Source organism: Danio rerio, chromosome 1, assembly GCF_049306965.1.
Source record: "Danio rerio strain Tuebingen ecotype United States chromosome 1, GRCz12tu, whole genome shotgun sequence".
NCBI lineage: Eukaryota > Metazoa > Chordata > Actinopteri > Cypriniformes > Danionidae > Danio > Danio rerio.
Window position 1 is genome coordinate 39896349 of NC_133176.1, and position 20453 is coordinate 39916801.

Here is a 20453-nt window from a genome sequence, read left to right on the forward strand (position 1 = left end):
CCTCTTCTTCACCTCCACGTGTTTGGCCTATTGTAAACATTTCATGACTATTGGCCTGTGTGTGGATTTATTCATGTCGGCTTTTTTCCGAGAGTTTAGAAGCGAGCAGGAAAAAAAGGCTAAAAATAAACCTGTGTTTTATGTCTTGGATGTTCAGACCATTTTTGGACTTGTTTGAATTATTAGGGTCTGGTTTGACTTATCTTTACTATGAGTATTTGTTCTGATAGCATGACGTATTTTTGCAAATGAGAAAAAGATGACTTGCGGCATGTTTATTTTATATTGGGTGTTTCGTTTCTCTTTTTCTTTTTCGAATTGTTTCACAGTTCCCAGATTATGGTCTACTGTATGGCTAAATTAAGATGTGCAGGCCTGAAGAATCATGATGCATATGCCCACACAACCACTGCCCACATCATAATGATGGCCTGGTTAGCTTAGTTTTACTTGGCTTAAAGTGTAGGAAACATAAAACAAAAACCAGCAACCAGTAATAACACACTTCTCTGATAATTTGACCATTGCTAGAATCTTAGGTTATTTAGTTAACTCAAGATTCCTTCAAGAAATTATTAGACAAGCAAATGACAAGCGAATTTGTATGTGTTGTTTTATTATGTGTTGTGATATTATTATTATTATTATTATTATTATTAGGGCTGGGCAATTTAGCCTAAAAAATCTCGAAGTGAAAATTAATAACTAGCACTTTTGGAAACAAAATCAATTGTTGTCAATGTTCTTTATATTAAAAGTTTAAAATAAGCAGTATTACTTCTAAATAAAATAACTTGTGTATATCCTGTAAATAATATTTTCAATGGCAGATTTCTTGCATCCACTGTAAACAAATGTTTTCATTCATTCATTTATTTTATTTTCGGCTTAGTCCCTTTATTAATCTGGGGTTGCCACTGCGGAATGAACCGCCAACTTATCTAGCATATGTTTTACGCAGCGGGTGCCCTTACAATTGCAACCCATCACTGGGAAGCACCCATACACACTCTTTCACAGTCATACACTATGGACAATTTTAGCTTGCCCACTTCAACTATATCGCATGTCTTTGGACCTTTGGGGGGGGGGGGTTTGGAGAACCGGAGCACACAGAGGAATATAATCAAATAATCACCCAGCCCCAATTATTATTATTATTACTATTACTGTTATTTTTATTATTGTCATTAATGGCGATGTCAATCAGTAGGTCTCTCATTCATATTGGGGTAATGTTGGATTTATATTAGCACATTCTAACTCTCTCCTTAATAATATAATTTCAGAAAAGTATTCTTTGCAATATATAGCCTATTGACATCATATTAGCAGGCACTCGCTATCGAAGTAGGATACAACAGTTCACAGTCCATTAAAATAGTGCTGCTAATATTGTTTTGAAGTCATGTTTGCATGGGATTTCAAACTGAATATTTGAAGTAGCATGGTAAATAATATAGGAAGCAAGTTATCACTAAACGAATGTGTGAATATAAAACCAGCTTTACCTCAGTCTCATTCATTTGGTGGTTGTACATAATTAAATCATAGGTAAAAGATTTTATTTAACAGATCACTCAGTTTTGAGTGCTTTTCATTTTACCTCCATAAATGTGTCAGTGCACTTCTGAAATTATATAAAAAAAGAAAAAAGAGCTTGCAGTAATCATCATGTTTACCAAAGAAACACATTTTTGATATCTCGAAGTAGACGTCTTTGCAGATGCATATAATTGAATGCATGTTTTATACAAGTGTTTTTAATTAACTTTTATTATTATTATTATTTTTTAAAGAAGTTAAACATAATATAACATCAGAATTGTGTTGTACTTGTAGTGAGTGGAAACTTCAGGCCTTGTCCTAAATTTCACCTTAAGCCCTCAGTCTTTCTCTGAATCCACACTTTATAATTTAATGCTACTTTGACAATTCATTGGAGAGGTCTGCTTGAAACTAAAATGTTTTTGTACTTTTCAGTTTCAACTCTATATTTTATTATCTGATCAGCGTAGGTAGAAGGCAAGTAAAAAATCTACATTTCATTTGTAAATGTTTTAAACTATTTGTAAAGCTTCCTATAGAGAAAAACATAACGGTGCTTGCATGTCTAGACTTTTGTGCTCTGTAGAGCTTATAGCAGCATCAGTATGATTTTACCAATTGCTCATTGGCTCTTTTATTTAGAAAGCAGAAGTTGTTGTGACATTGACTTTTTTGTACCATTCATATGAGTGTGCTGATTTTTAAGTCCCAGTACAAGCTCTGCTGTGAAAGTGCATTTGGTTTGCACCCTATTTTCAATTGGAAATGCAAGATCTGCAACTAGCTTGCGTATTTTGACTTGTGCTTCTGGTGATTTAATTTAAGCAGGAGCCCTGTTAAAAGACAGCTGTGATATATGCACAAAAATATTGCATATTATGGTATTAGCACTTTAGTGATGGTCACCTTACTTGCCTTATGCTTTGCTGGCAAGCACATGTGAAAACAACTATGGCATATAAGTAAATATTATGCAATATGTTAGTCATCATGTTATAGGGTTTGTCTTGGCATACATGCATGCTTTGATTCATGTTTTATTGTCATTTCTGAGACTTTCTAAAGCAGGCTGGATCCAGAGCATTCCTTAGGATTGTAGGGATTGGCTTTGATCCAGTGCCCACTAAGGTGACTTTAGCAATGTGGTCTATATAGAATAGATATTCAGTGACCTAAGAGCTGTTTACAGCAATGATGACTCTAACAGATAACAAGCTGGGACCTTAATGAAACTAGTCACCTTATGCTAGTCATGCTAAATGTATATGCAAACACATCTCAGTTATCATAATGGCCCAGTGTACTTTAAACAAAATCAAACATTGAAGTTAATTTTGGCAGTTGAAAAAAAGCTCACCAATGCAACTTTTTTAAACACCTTTGAGCTGAGGGTGTGTTCTGGAACTCTGCAAAGTGGTATTGTATGAGTTGGCATGGGTCACTTTTATCAGGCTTGGGTTTTCACTGCCAAAAGAGTACCAATGAACAGAAAGTTTCAGTGAACATCATTTTTGCTTGAGGAAATGTAAAAGTAAAGCTGTACGGGTCATTCACATATCACAGAAGAAGCACTTCTAACAAAACGGATGCTTTAAACATAAATACTTGCATAAATGTTCATTACTGGCCTTTATGTGAACATAATTTATTTATAACTGCAGATAAATGGAAATAACCTACTGTAACGTCTGCAATTTTATAAAATATATAAATGCAACATATATGAACACGTACAGCCCCTTTCGCTTTCCGATATGTTACCAATTACAAAAAACTACACACAGCATACTTTAAGTCCTTATTTGGGTACAAAAACAACATGTAACATACAGCCCACAGTCAGTGCAAACCTCTCATCTGAATTTTTAATCTTCACCAGCACATATAACCTCTGTTAGAAAGTAATTCCGTCATTCTGAGTTCATAATAGTCCAAAATGCGATGATAATAGTTGAACGTGGCAGCTTGTTCATAGTTTAGGTTGCTGAAGCAATCATTTGCTCCTTTGTTTTTTTTTTCGCCTTCTCCTTTTTTTCGCGTGTTACTCTTGTGCAGGGGTCACCAACCCTGGTCCTGAAGAGCTACCTTCCTGCAGAATTCAGTCCCAAAACTGATCAAACTCACCTGAACCAATTAATAGTACCTAAAGCAGCACTTGATAATTACAAACAGGTGTGTTTGGTCAGGGTTGCAAATGAAATTTCTATAAATTTCTATAAATCTATAATCTATAAAGTATAATTATGGAAACTGTGTTCATCCTAACTGAAAGCTACGTTGTGTTTGCTGGCCCCTCGCGCATCACGCACATGTCAGTCAGTCAGCATGTCATCTGAACAGGTTAAACAAATAACACAAAGCACTACGATTACAGAAAAGTTTGTGCTCTTATAGTTCACTTACCTTTTAATGCGATTTTGTGCTATTAAAAAACAACAACAACTGAAAGTTTTGAATGAGAAGCTGGAATGTAGCTGTGGCAGGATAAACTTTGATGTGGTGCCCCTCCATGAATGAATGAATGAATGTAGCGGAAACCACGCCGCATTCCTCCTAAAATACCGGGATATGATATTTTGCCCATATCGCCCAGCCATACTGTAGGGTCGAGTAGCAGAGCTGGAACCGATATATCTGCACCTGTATGATTACCTGCGGAGAGATTTTAAAGACTCGAAGAGGGCCATAAAATGCACAAGAAGAGCCACTGTGTCGCACCATGTCTTTTAAACGCTCTTTCATTCGGTGTCGGTTCATTGGAAATGAATATATGTTGTTTTCGTAAATATACTGTGCCATGGTTGCACTTCTCATCTAATGCGTGGAAGCTTGTTCCCAGAGGTGTATATGAATCTGTTCTTCACTCACAGCTGTCATTCTTGTGTTTAGGGGTTTAGACAAACAGCATGACATATTTTTGCAGCGCATGATACTTACTGCAGCACAGGGTTGTTGTAAGTTAAAAAAAAAAAAAAAAAAAAACAGAACATTTTCAAACTACTTGCCCTCAAACAGACTTTCAAAGATTGAAAAATAACTTTTTTTTTTTTCAAATATACCGCTGCCTACAGCATATGTTTCATAAAGACATACAGCAAATACTTTTTTCTCAAATAATTTCACAAGGAGCCTAGTATTATAGAGACTTGCAAGTGCCATCTTGAGTTGAATTGGCTGTGACACTGAGGCAAATAACCACAATGGTTTCCAATCCTTCCTCTTACGCGTGTTTGTCTAGTGGTTGTGAAATCAACCAACTTGCTTGACTGTTTTTTTTTTTTATCTATATGAAGTTCATTAGTTTTTTTTTTTTTTGTCAAAAAAGAAACTCATAAATATCATTTGTAAAATTTATAAAGGAAAGATCATCAGTGGCATGTGAAAATAGTGTTTCTCACATGTGTGTGCTGCTGTTACATATAGTACAGTACATACAGTATAATGCATACAGTATAATAGCCAATGCATCATCTTTTGTTTTCAGTCTCTGATAGTCATGTGTCAAACTATTCCAATTGTGTAATGAGTAACTTAGTAAAGAATCCACTCTGAAATGAAGCAAACAACAACCTGGAACTTTCTGGAACATTTTAAGCCATGGTTGCACTACACTTTGGGCACACAGTTTATTCATTTATTTTTTTAAAAATGGAGTGATGTGTTGCCTTTTTTAAATATCCAATTTAATAAAACACATACAGCATTTTGTTCAGTTTAAGTGAAACATTAATCCAACGTTTTGTTTGCGTTTTTGTTTTTCAAAGTCTGACATATAGCTAATTGTTCTATGGGTCATTAATACAAATTTGCAGGTCTGAGTTCACTGACTATGAAATGCGAAACAACTTTGCAAAAACTTGCTATTCTGGGTCAGTGGAATAAAATGTACTGCAGCTGTCGTTTCATTCATAATAAATCATACATTCATTTGCACTACGCAAGCAGCATTACATGACAAAATGCAATAAAATCCACAATAAACAGTGATTCTGTCGACATTGCTTGTTGCAGGGTATGATTCAACACATTCTTGATAGTAAACTGCTGCTGTTCTGTTGGAACTTATTAAAATATTGGGACTTGACATATTGGAGGCATTGGAATGTGCTGTTAACCCTTAAGTTCATGTAAGATTTTTTTTTTCTTCGGTGAACAATAACTCTTTTCAACTGAATGCCTGGCCCTTGGCTGTTCATGTAAATGGAGTCAACAGTGACCATTGCTTTGAGACTCTTTTAAAAACTTTTACAAGCAAAGTAAGGTTAATTCTTACATGCATAGAGGACTAATAAAGCAAAATAATTGCCCTGTGCAAGAAAATGAACTCCATTTGTGGATACTTTATTACCTTTAGCCTACAACCTGTCCTGAGCAATTGGTCTAGAGCAGTGCCTGCCAACCTGTCCAACACAATAGATCCTAAAAAATGACAGAAGAATAAGTACAAGACATTAGGGATGTCAATTTGCACAATATCACGTTATCAAATATCATTTAAATTAAAGATTGGTTAATCGTTAATTACCCTTCCATCATGAACACAATTTTTGAAATGATTTGATATTTTCAACTAGGCTAACAATTCACCCAGGCCTTTTTCATTCAGAGAATTAGTTATTAAAAGCTCAGTCCTTATAAACAATCCTTTTGTAAAATACATACGAATCTAGGCTACTAAAAATGAGTTATAAGGAATTGAATATGCAATGCATTATGATTACAGCAAAATAAGATAAGCCTTTATTTTATATACAAATTATAAAAATAATAAATAAGGCATTTTAAGTAATGGAACATTATATGTAAAAAAAAAAAAAACGTAACTATTATATAGTCGATTGCAGGCTAAGGGCCTACTCACACTATGCTATCCACACAGTGCCGAGGCCCATTTCCTAGATCATTTGAGAAGTGTCAGTGCTCTGAATCAGGCTCAGGCATGGTTCACTTGGCCGGCCCTGGCCCGGTTGGAAGAGATTCACTTGGTCTTTGGCGCGATGCGCTTGGGGACGAGTGCAAAACGGGCCTGAGTCTGAAACTGAAAGTGAGACGTGACGTTTAAGGGATTGTTTGATACGGATTTATGAATCATTCTTACTGTTCAATGAACACAAACTGTCATAGTTTATTAAAGATGCAAACCACTCACTGCACCAAAGCTTCACATTCAGCAAACCTCCTATGAGCCTATAACCTACTGTACCTAATGAGCATCAAAAGTGGCTGATCTGTTCGGCAAAATATTTGACTGCGTGTCAACGCATATCAAACGACTTTAACGATATAACTGAAGAAATCTCCACTGTGCTGAGCGAGAGCGCTCCTCTACTTAACTGCGCATCATCGATGTCGGAAGTGTGCCCAGGCCTGAATGTAATGCTCTTCTGTTAAAGCTATGAAGAACAGACTATATATGACAGACCATTTGATTTAATGGCTAATTCGTATGAAATCTTACAATCTCAGACAACACAATATCAATAAAAAACTGATGCTTCCTGTCAACTAGCTACATTTATTTTAGGGCTTTCGTTACAACATTGATCTTTTGTTGTCAAGCTTGTTTCCTTGTTAATGTAAATATTAAATCTTTAAAAATCTGTATTAACCTATCACAATTGTCCCTTGTTTCCAGTAAAATAACCAGCCTTTGTATTTATTTATTTATTTATTTATTTTTAAATGTAGGCCTATGTATTCATTCCAGTTTGACACAGGCTAAACTAAATTGTGGCCAGTTTCACTTATTATACCCTTCCGCCTATAAACTCGCCTCAAGTGAGTTGGAGAAAAAGAAAGCACATCCGCATCAAGGAAAAATCAGATGCTCAACACATAATTTTTAAAATATTGACTTGTATTAAGAATGTAGCAAGGGTTCTGTGCTAAAACAATAGAGTGGATCATTAATTAAATCCTTATTTTACACGGAGTGAAACAAATAGTCACCGTTGTGTAGGATGGGCATGAAAAAAATATACACTTCATGTAGGCTATTTTTCTTGGACTAATTATCTTTTTGGCACAAATTTCTTTTGATATAATTTATATCTTTGTAGTGGGTTTTTTGTTCTCAATTGTCTACAAAATAAACAAAAAGAAAACTCGGAAACTCGTGGTAAGAATGGAGATGTCTAACTGTGACGAGCAATTTTTTTTAAATGAGAGCATATTTGTTCCAGTATGACAAGATTGCTTAAAACATGTTAATATTTTAGAGAAAGTAGTTAAAGTTTGCTTAACCAATGATTGATCCTATCCACCTACAACCCATCCATACTTTAATAGCATGCAGCCTATTTTTAATGATCCAAGTAGCACATTAATGGCAGCAAGCGTTGATATAACCGAGATCTGTGCATATCTCCATAACAAGGTTTTATGCGTCACAGAATATGCAATGTCTAGAGAGTGTTTTCATAACGTTGACTGCACACACATAGGGCTACTCGATTATGGGAAAAATTATAATCACGATTATTTTGGTCATAATTGTAATCATGATTATACAAAACGATTATCAGTTAAAGTCAAAATTATTTGCGCTTCTGTGAATTTATTTTTATATATAAATAATTCCAAAATATATAAATATTTCCAAAAAAACAGATTTTTTTTTTATTTTTATTTTTTTACAGTTTTTCCTATAATATTTTTTTTTATGGTGAAAGGCTTATTTGTTTTATTTTGGCTAGAATAAAATCAGGTTTAAATATTTTGAAACCTATTTCAATTGCTTGATATTATTAGCCCCCTTAAGCAAAATATATTTTTGGTTTTTCTGCAGAAAAAAAAACTACTGTTATACAATGACTTGCCTAATTACACTAATTAAGCCTTTGAATGTCACTTTAAGCTGAATACTAGCATCTTAAAAATATCTAGTAAAATATTATGTGCTGTCATCATAGCAAAGATAAAAGAAATCAGTTATTAGAAATGAGTTATTAAATCTGTTTAAACTGGGTTTTAAGCATCTTCACTGTAAGAAAAACACTTTAGCTACAAAAGTCCTTCAGTCAATGCTTTATATGCTATTATGCAACAGCATGATTGTGCTACAGACTTCAAGAATGTGCTCAGGACTGTTAGTGTGGCAGTGGATTCAAGGTAATAATGTTATAAATAATGTTCATTTCATTCAAAATGTTCATAAGACCGCAATATATGATATCATTGAGCCAGTCATTCATTTTTTTGTACCTTATGTTTTTGAATGTAGGGAGTGGTCCTAAGTCTCTTTAAGTGGGAGGGTCACTGTTGATTTGAATTTTATTATTATGTTGATTTGAATTTTTTTCATGAACACTAAAAACCACATATTCATGATTTAGTTAGAGGGTAATGGTCACGTACATTATGGAGGGTGAGTAAATGAATGCAACATATTTTTTTGAATCTGTAGTTTGGTTGGTTTTCTATCCAACTCAATCCACATTTTTTTTCCACCTTTTGGAGGTCTGCGAGGATGTATTTGGCCATGGAATCCTTGATTCAAAGGGCCGTGTGACAGTTAGGCTGTCAGCTGCTATGGAACAGGAATCCCTCCGTGGATGAGAGAGACAGACTCAGAGGATGCGCTCCTGTTTTTGTTCGTTTCCTCTACAGAGCAGCTAGTCTTTGTCACACAACCTCTTGACCTGTCCTCGTATCCTCCCCTCTCCCCAGAGGAGACGTGATCCCTGTTCGTCACTGTTTATAGGAAACAAATGGTGGGCTTTGTATTCCACAGCCAATAGATGCCATTACAATAATAGGGGGGAAACGCATACATCAGCTGCTGCAGGATTTGTTTATGCTCTGCTGAAACATTAAAAGTATTTCCACTTTTCTGAAGTAAAAAAAGTACACTCACTGATATTTTCAAAGCAAAGCAGAAGACTGTTTAGACCTCTCTTGCAAAGTGAGTATTTGTATTATATAAAGTTTACTGTATAAAGTGTCTCCCTCAAGATAATCTTAATGCATTATCTGCCAAACATCACAAGGATAATTTATTAATATGCAATTGAAGATGAAATTGGAAAAACGGGTGCTCTTTATGCAACTTCACCACATAGATTTTAAGTAAACATTTTAAGCAAATAATTCAGGGTGGGTGGGATGCAAAGCCTATTCAATAAGTTGTTCTGTCTCAAACCAGTCTTTGATTTTTTCCCCCTGACCTTCTCCTTTGGAAACTTTTTTTCCCCCTGCATTCAATGAGACACAGAACACACAGTCTTAATATTTAAATTGCATTTTTATGGTTTAATACAGGGCTGAATATTTTCAGTTCATGGGAGGGCTGCACAACACTGTTTAGTTCTAACCTTTCTTCTACACAATAACCTGTAAGTTTTAAACAAGCCTAAAGGACTCAATTAGTTAGGTGTGTTTAATTAGGCTTGGAACTGCTAATGCGTGGTTATGCTAGAGTTTGTGCATGCAAAATTGTCGTACAGCGCTGCGAACAGGGGTAGGATAAAGCAAGATGATTACAAATTAAAAAAGTGAGCGATTGGTCCAAATTAGGGCTGCACGATATTGGAAAAATTTTATATTGTGACATTTTAATTTTCCGCAATAAATATGTGATATGAATACAGAGTTTCACAAGATAGTTTGAACAGCACTGTTTGATGGTTTTCTGGGGAGTCTAACAGTATTCCGGTAAAGAATTTGGTTTTATTACTTTCCTTTGTCTTGTTTGTTGTCCAAATATCTTGTTAGATCAAATAAAAATATTTTTTTTCAACTTGAAAGGAAATAAGTCAAAATTAAGAGTTTTTTCTGAAAACAAGTGATACGATCTGCCAATGAATTAAGGAAAATAATCTTGTTTTTGCTTTGAAATGTAGATATCTGAACTAGAAACAAGAAATTCTTAGATTTTTTGTTGTTGCATAAATCGTATATATTCTGTATAAATACAGTGATGACTATTGCGGGTGCGCACATTGCGATATTGATGCTGAAACAATTTATTGTGCTGCCCTAGTCCATATTAGGCATGCATGGGCCGGTATAGGATATGATAACCTTAAATAAAAATATCACGGTTTCACAGTATTACGGTATTTCCATTACTACTCTGAAATAAGTTCTTTTTAAATGTCTGGGTAAAAAACAAAAACTTTTTTCCCCTTCGAACACAATATATTTTATTTTAGATTATTTTAGAAAGATTTATAATATTTTGGAGCAGTAAACATGTCAGGCTAAATAATTCAAATAAATCATTGACTTCTGTTGTCTTCATTAGTTTATAAAACGCAGATTTCTTTACAATTTACTGCAACTTTGAATATTTTTTCTGCTGAAGATACTGTTGTCTTAAAAAAAACATAAATAAAAAAATCTTATACATACCTTATAAATGGTATTTCCAAAAATTTTGCCGGTTTTAAAACCTCGACTTTTTCAAACCGCGATATACCGTGAAACTGTTATCGTCCCATGCCTAGTCCATGTTTTAAATTTCTGTCCAGAGGGGTCTTGTTGTGAAGTTCAATTGGTCTCACAATCATGTGATGCAATTATGCAGGTTTGAGCTCAACAAGCCTAAACATTGCAACAAAGTGAACTGCAAAACTTGTCTCGTAAGCTTACGTTTTTGGTCTGTCACATTTGTATGAGTATGAATGGAAGTCTCTTGGGCAAAAATTGCTGTGTGACTGTGGCTTAACTGTGCAGAGGTGCATCTCTTTAGGAACTGTTGTTGACACCTGTGGTTTAATTTTTACATATACTTGTCAACATTTGGTGTATAGCAAGCACTAGTTTGGATTTATTTATTCAAAATTCTGTAAAATTTAACATTATTAAGGTAATTCCATTTTATGACTTTGATTCCATCCATATTTTATGCATTACATAAATCATAAACCTAATTTTTGTCACCATAATCCTTAATATGAGCATCTTTTCCAATGTGGGCTAAGGTTGGTTGGTAATTTCAAAGAGCTATTTTGCTTTTGAGGTAGGACTGGGTGTTATGGCAAAAACGCAATCTTGATAATTATTTATAAATAGAATGATAACAGTATATATTTTGATATAAGTTGTTAATGCCTCCAAAAGAGTTTAAAAGAGTATCCCAACAATGACGAAACCCATTAAATTTTTCATTAAAGCGGTTCATTAAATGGCATAAAATATTTCTGGCAGATAATTTTTCGGGTGTCTGAAAATTGGGTACATATGTAATATCAACACACTTTTTGATCCCATTTTTTGCAGATTTCTTTTGTGTGATTGGCTCTAAGAATAATATAGAGTAAAGCTGTACTCACACTATGTACAGTTGCCTTGAACCGGGCCAAAGCACGCTTGTCCCCCCTCCCGTTTCCCCCGACGGCCTGCACTCACAGTACATTCGGGCCTGGGCACGCTTACTCTATCGATGCTGCGCTGTTCAGTTTAACAGAAGAGAAGCTATATTGATCAAGTCGTTTGGGATGCGGTGACACACAGTCAAAAATTTACTGAACAGATCCTCCACTTTTGGCGCTTATAAACAATCATAAAGTCTTCGTGCTGCAGGAATTAGGAGGTTGCTGAAGGTGCGCAGCTGTCGTGCAGTGAGGGGTTTGCGTCTTTAATAATCTACGACAGTTTTCGTTCATTGAACAGTAAGAATGATTAATTAATCCATATCTAACAGTCCCTTAAAAGTCATGTCTCGCTTTCTGTTTCGGGCTTAGGCGCGTTTTGCACTCACACTATAAGCGTACCTCCCCAAAGCCCAAGAGCCCGATTCAGCACACTCACACTTCTCAAACGATCCGTGAATCAGGCCTGGGCAAGGTTCGGATAGCATAGTGTGAGTAGGCCCTAAAAAAGTCCTTAGCTTATCATTGTTTTTGACAAATTTTATCACGAGTCAATATAATATCATTTATCTGCCCAGCTTTACTTTGAGTTACAATTCACTTGCATGGCTTTCCAGAACTGTAATGCCAATTTATTCTGATAAATATGCTCTTCCTTTTGTTTAGCAATAGCTACAAATCGATTTGTAGATTTTAGAATCGAAAACCAAAGATGTTTCCTAACTCTGTTCATGGCATTTTGCAGCTCTGGAACAACTGCAATGGTATTCCACATAAATGATCATATCTCGAATACTTTCATAGAATTAATGCTGAAACTGAGCCAGGAGGGTTGAGGATGATGTCATGCTCTTCTGAAAAAAAAAATGCTTTGTATTATAAACTTTTAGAATTTTAAGCCAAAAGAGGCCTTAGAAAAGGAAAGGAAAGAATGAAGGGGTGAGTGAGGGAGCGAGGTCTGGAAAAGATCTGTGACTGCAAAAGGAAAGATCAGACAAAGAGATGGTTGTGTAAACACCAGTCCCGCTCATAATTTAGTTTGATGGGTAACTGTGCCCTCATTGTCAGCTGCAATGTGAAGAAGGCACAAGTTTCAAACGTAAATGTCATTTTGCGTTATGGATTGTTAAAAAACAATTTGGGCAGTTATGAACCTGGGTTGCTCATGGGGAGGGTTTCCTCGTTGCATAATGCCTGATGCACATTTAGGCCTTTTGTGTTGTTTATTAAGGACTTCTCACTTTATGTATGGTCTGGATATGACTGTGATCAGTTTTGGTGATGTAATATGTCAGCCATGTCTTTTACGTTTGTTTGTTTACATGAAATATGCACCCTTTGTCTGTGACAAACAGGCAGAGTCCAGGAACACACACATGCAGTATTGAACTGAGCATGTACTCTGTCCTCCTTCAAGTGAGGTAATTTAATTGTGGAAAAAAAAATGCCATCGGGTGCAAGCAATTACTCTTTGTTGTCTTGTATTGTTTCCAAAGTCAAACGGTTAAACAGGGTTTCCTGTCACTGGTCTCATCACTGTTAGCTGCATTGTATTAACACCAATGATTTTTATAAAGGGAAACATCAGCATCACTGTTATGCTGATTGTCTATTGAGTCTTTTGAAGTTGCACTTAAGAGTTAAATTTCAACTACTAACCTATCTGCAATATACAAATGCAAGCCCCTGTGCTGAAATTGCTGAGAAATTAATATATGGAGGAAAAATGCCTCAAAATGATTTTGTTCATCAGAATTATGTATGGGGAAATGTACTGGCCAACAAAAGGGCTGCATGATTATTCAAAAAGAGATCACAATCTCGAATTGACCCTCGCGAACCTAATTCAGCTTTTCTATGATTCAGCCAATTAATTTCAAGGTCAGTAGAGAACCATAAAGGCAGTCGCACAATTTCTTTCCAGCAACATGGATAGCAACTATGTTATCAACATGGACACCTCCAAATGGCTCTAAATGCGTCACATACTGTATTTATAAGGTGTATGATTCATCCAAAAATGTCATTTCTGCCATAATGTAATGACTAATTCGTGGCCGTAAAAATCACAGTTTGTTTAAAACCGAGTGAATGTGCGCATGCTTGACAATGATGTATACTTTAGTGAACAGAACATGCATAGGCTGTGAATAACAGGTAATAAAGTTGTAAATAACGTTCAGTTTGATGATCGTATGGGAGCTGTGCAGAAAGTATGATTTCCATGTATGTTTTTTTTTCTCAAAGTGATGACAGCCATGAGCTGCAGTGAAAGTGAAACCTGCGCGCACATCATTTAAGTAATCATATTGCATTTTATAGTTGATTACGACAAGCATTTAATATGTTTTTTTTTCATAGTGAACACAAAGTGTTTTGCATGAAAATAAATGTTTAACAGTGTCAGTATAACTACTCTAGCATATATAATGTTGAATGTAATTCAAGAGGGAATCTGATCATCCATTCACTTAAGGTTGTATGATATTTGGGAAACTACTTGTTTTGGACCCACTTTAATACAAATCAGTAAACTATGCAGTTGTAACTGGTGCACCCAAATTAAAACATGAATAGTTTAAATTAGTAAGATAATGTGGACAAAGTCTGAGTTAAAGAACTATTATGCATTATAAATTATAAAAGGGTTTTGGGGGTCTCCTAACCTAATTATCCCAAGGACTCCCATACATGATTTGTTCAGCATTTCATTTGTTCCCAAATCCATCCTTTGCGTGAGGCTGATCTGCTCTCATTGTTCCGATGAGCCAGTCTATTGTGATTGGTTGATTGTGTTCAGCGCGATATTGAGAGAAATGTCCAAGTAGTCAAGAGCACAGAGTATATGTGTGAGCCCAATGCAGGATTGCATTAAAGAAATGCCATTAAATACCAGCATATTACTCTATTCTAAGCCACAACCCCAAGTAATAACAACTCAGATGTAGTATTAATCCGCACAGCGGCAAAAGTTAAATTTTTATTTAAAAATTGACCGCACCGCGCATGTGAGGATCAGCTTATGGTGATCATAGCAGCAAACATCATGAAGATCGCTAGCACAAATCGCATTTAAATCGGTAAAGGAAGATATGTTTAACATGATTTTGGATGTGAAATGTGAAGTAGCTCATAGATTTAATCTGAGAGATACAGTGCAAGCACTGATCAATAATAGATGAGCATTTTACAAGCAGCGCAGAGCAATTACAACATACAACACACAATTATACATATTTTGCAAACAACAGAAAACAAGGCAAGTGTTTTAATTACACTTCACATTGTGTCTAAAAGAGAAACACTTGGAGAAAGAAAAAAACTGGTCCATAGCTACAAACTGTGTTACTGTCACTGTGTACACACAGTACTGACAAAGTCCCATACATTAGTAGTCTTTGTTGATTCTTCCTTTAATAACAAACGGCCGACAAATGCAGCATAGGTTTTTGTATCGATCATCAAAAAAATGACAGAAACAAACACAGCACACCGTTGGCTATTGACCTTATTCTAAAATGCGGAAGTGCGCCTGTTTTCGCGATTGTCGTAGAACTTCCGATTCAGTCGTCTATGTGAGAAATGACTAGGAATTATAAACGGCAGAAAACAGTCAAACTACTTGCTCTACAAACAAATGTTTGCATGACTATACAGACCAAGTAGAATAATATAATAAGAAAATATCAAATTGCAACATCAAGCAGCGTAACGAGCAGTTTTTAACGTCAAAAAATGAATGGAAGAGAATGAGACAGGAAGTTTCAAGCCAAACAGATTCAAATGGCAGCACCCACTCAACGGCGGAGAATAAGATGAATACTGTGGTGTTGTTGTGAAAATGAACTTTAAACCTTTATTCCTCACATCAACATGTCTGGCCATCTCTCAGTGACGGTATTCTTCTTGTCATGATCAATCTCATGATCCTTTGAACTCCGCTAGTGCTTAAAGCGGAAGACGCATTCACATTTTACCAGATCCGGTAGTTCATATTTGGTATTGTTTCCTGTTGACGTTGATGCGAACAGGCAAAAGATTTGCACGAACGACTAATCATTTAAACAACATTTAAAAAATCTATATTTTTAACTTTCAGATTTAAACCTCAGCTGGATGTTTACATTCACTTTAGTGCTTTGTTGTGGGCGATATGGTGGTGCAGTAGGTTGTGCTGTCACCCCACAGCAAGAAGGTCGCTGGTTCGAGCCTTGGCTGGGTCAGTTGGCATTTCTGTGTAGAGTTTGCATGTTCTCCCCGTGTTCGCATGGGTTTTTTCCGGGTGCTCCAGTTTCCCCCACAAGTCCAAAGACGTGGTACAGGTGAATTGGGTAAGCTTAATTTTTTTGTACAGTTTGTACGTGTGTGTATGAGTGTTTCCCAGTGATGGGTTGCTGCTGGAAGGGCATCTGCTGCGTAAAACGTGCTGGATAAGTTGGCGGTTCATTCCGGTCATTTTCAAAAACTCATTAATAGGAGCTCTTTAAGTTAAACTTGTTCTCAGTCTTTAGTTATGCATAACACTTAAGTTAATATACTGTACTTTAACTTGAGCTTGAGCAAATATTGAGTATTAAAAATCATTGAATGTTTCCAAATTCTTCCCTTTGCATTTTTTCTACACCTAAAGTAAAGGTTCTTCCCATGTAAATTGGTTCATTAGTAATTGGGGTTGCATAATTCCAGGAATTTTCGAAGCTGAAAACTTTCCATGAGAATAACAGGAAAATGTTGCAATTAATAGAAATGTATGGTAATTAACAGCACTTAAAGGAATAAGCTGAAGATTTGCAAAATTGCAGATTGACATATAACAGGGAATGTTGTTATAATAAAAAAAGAAGCTTGCCGTTGACATATAATCTTGGTTAAAACAAGCAGATATAATACATTGATTTACTGCTCATTCATCCAGCACATGCATTCAGGGATAGGGGAGGGGTATTTTCCCAGTTTTCCAGCTTCTGACTACCACCACGGCAATAATAAATCCATATATCTGCAATTCTTAACGCTTCATCCAATTAAGAATTTGATATAACTTGGGAAAATAGCAATTGTGTTAAAGTTTAACTAGCAAATAACAATTTGTGTATACTATAGCTAGTCAGCCAGTACATAAGATATGCTGAAGTAATTCACCTTTATTGATGGGGCTTGAGAAGTAACTAGTTCTTGTGTAAACCACTGTATAAACTCATGAAATGTTTCTGAAAAATTAGAAGCATTGTTTGGAAGTCGAGAATTGAGGGGTTAACCCATTTTGAGTGACATTTAGAGACCATGTGAACCTGAAGAACAAGCCGTGCTTATCTTCATTAGTCCAAAATGAGCAGGCCTGAACCTTCCCTTAAACCCATCACCAGTACCATTAACCCCTCTCCATCTGTCCATTTACACTGTCATATGCCGCATCCCATTGCATACTTTGGCTACATAATTCCTTCACCCCTGAGACTTTGGTGCTCTTTCAACCTGCACTCACAGTTTAATCTAATAAAGGTCTTAGTTGCTTTCTGTCCTTTTTTGCTCTGAGAGGAAACTGAACCTCAATTATTAAAGCTTGTCTGTAAGATTGCAGAGAAGGGCCTCTTGCCTTCATAAGGCAGATCTTAACAATTTCCAGTATTTTTCCCAGCATGCCTTAAAAGGACTTGGTTGAAAGCACTAGGGAACGTCTGAACACTGAGATTGTGCTGGTATTTATTCAGAGCCTTTCTTATTAATCTTCCTGGACTTGCGTTTTCATGGCCAGCCAATGACTCTCATCTATTATGTGTTGGTGCTAATGATGGCCATTCATTTTGGTTGCTTTAGACAGTCCAGAAACCATTGTGATTGTTTAGGATATTTTATTGAAGATCATTTATTCACACGTATTCAGAAATGCCAGACACTGGCCAGCAGATACAGAAACTGGTTGCATGTGCTCTGTTATTGCTAATGTTTAGAAATGCTGCAAGGAATGTTGATTGTATCTGGCTTGACTTTTGCACCTCGAGGAAGAAGATAAAGATTGCTATTGGCTTACGCCTTGACCTATTGATCTGCATATTTGAGTTTTGGTATGCATCTATGTTGTGGTATGAAGTTGTGAAAGTGCTGTTCTTCTTCATGCACTGTAAAATATCTGTAATTTTATCATTTTCCATATTTTGTGATTCACGTTGTTTTTGCATGTTTCCCCTTTTATTGATGATTTTCAATTGCATCGATGGGACCTTGATCTGTTTTACAACTAACCTTGAAAAAAAGTTACTTTCATTAACATTTTTGATTGTTTAATATGATGTATTGTCTGGGTTGTAGATTATGCTACATAGACCTTGTAATAAACTGCAATACATTTTTCTGTTATTTACAGACTTATTTCTCTATATTATTTCTTATACATTATATTATTTTAAACTACTACAACTTCAACATCCAAAATCAAGCTCCGATAATGCAATTCACAACTGTAAATAAATTTAAAGCCTGTGAATCACAACATATTTTTTAATAAAAAAAAAAAAGTTAATTAACATATTTTTTGTTACAGTGTGTGTACCGGAAATACATTTATTTTAGGGTTGCTCATTTCGGTTAATTTTGCTAACCGACAACCGCCGCTCATTAATCGGTTATTAACGGTTAACTGGTCAGATTGCGATTAATTTTATATTAAACAAATTGACGTGTCTATTTTGTGTCTGACACATTAAATATTGCATTTTAAAATACTGATTTATTTTTTATGCTAGCATATTATTAATAGAACAATACAACAGAGCATTTTCACGCACCTGCAGTGTTTAGCACAGAAGAGCAGAATAAACTAAATAAAAATAATAAAATAAATAGGACTGCCCTAAATCTTTTTTCACTTAAATAATTAATTTATATTATAAAACGAAAATACTGACTTATTCTTTTTAATAACCGACATAGGCTGTTTTTTTCCCAATCATATTTTTGTCTTCCATCAAATAAAATAGCAGACTTCCTCAAATCGCCCGCTCTACGGAAAATATGCATTTATTTAATGCCCCACTGTTATTATTATAATCACAAAATCTTTTTACATTTTTAATAGATATCATTATTTTAAAGATTATGTCTTGCTATATGGTTTCCTCTCTCCCTCGCGGTTCAAGTGCGCGCGCTGCATGATGAAAAGACAACAACGCGCGCATATGTTGACTTTTTGTAAACAGTTTTGTTGTTTAAATATGATAATGCATTTTATAATGCATGTTATAATCCACTTACTTTTTAATACGTTTTGATGCGATTATAATCCACTATTAAAAACAACAACAACAATACCTGAATGTTTTGAATGGGTAATGTAGCTGTGGAGGGATGCATTTTGGTCCCTGTCATGAAAGAATGAATGCGGAAACCATGATCTTTAAAAGTTCTCTAGTTATCTTGACAACACAAACTGCTGCTCTGGGATGAGCCGCGTGCAAAAGATGCCCCTCTTAACGCAAAGGCGCATTCAATCGGCCCCTTATGCAGTCAAACTGAAAATATATAAAATAATAATTTTAACCATATTAAATCTTAACATTTTAATAATCGTTTAACTGATAGCATTAATCGCTTACAAACGCACCCTTTCGGTTAACGGTTAATCGATTATTTTGAGCATCCCTAGTGTGGAAATATAAATTTCTATCATCTAATTCCAAATGAACAATAATCTACTTATAACTGAAAAGTTATATTCTTTGGTTTTTAATTATATCATTTCATTAACATCCCAGCTAGGAGGGACATTTAAACTTGATCTTTCTGACTACAGGCTAAGCCAGTGATGCAAATGCTTTAAACGACTCTGTCTTTGTCTTCGGGTGTTGCTTTCATACTACAGAAACCCTATGTTGATTAACTAGTGTGGTCAGTTGCTGGGCCGTTTTTTGACACCTATGCCATGCTGACTCCAACTCTTAATTTGCATGCTTTGTTTAGCCATATCCCCTCCTCCTAAGAACACAATATAGACATGAAATCTTTGTCTTAATTCAGACTTGTGTGAGACTTGTGACAGACTCGTGAAAGAACTTGCAGACTGCAGACCTCTAGTAGGCTCTTGCAGACACATGGACATCTTAAAGACGCTGTATGACTGCAGATTAACCAACACGTCTCAATAAAGGAATTCTGCTTGTTTCGAGTCTCCTGGACTGGGTTCTCTCTTCTTTTCACTCATTTTTTTTTTTTTACAACACTAGTTTATTTTTTATTTTTTTATCAAAATATCAGTCAATGTTTTTGTTTTTATTACATATAATATAATTTCTGTATCTGGGGTAAAGAAACTCATCCTTAATCTTGCATATTAAAGGGGTGGTCCAAGGTTTAGGCTTGGTTGTGCTTATAAGATGCAAAGCAATGTGTGCTTATGCTTAGCTTGTAGAAAATCACATTTTCTCTCCATATATCTTAATTTGATTGTATACTGCTACTTGGCTAACATGAAACTGACTGTTATATTTCCTAGTTCCTCTGATAGGCCCATTCTCAAGAGATTGGTCAGCTGACAAAATGTGCAGTGATTCGTGGATCAGCTCCACATTACCACGTCACACCCCTATACAAGCAAGT

The 20453-nt window shown here is 35.4% G+C and overlaps 1 protein-coding gene across 1 annotated transcript in view; it reads left to right on the forward strand.

The window, feature by feature from the left end:
• Nucleotides 1-20453, forward strand: part of arhgap10 (Rho GTPase activating protein 10) — a 130820-nt gene that overhangs the window by 916 nt on the left and 109451 nt on the right.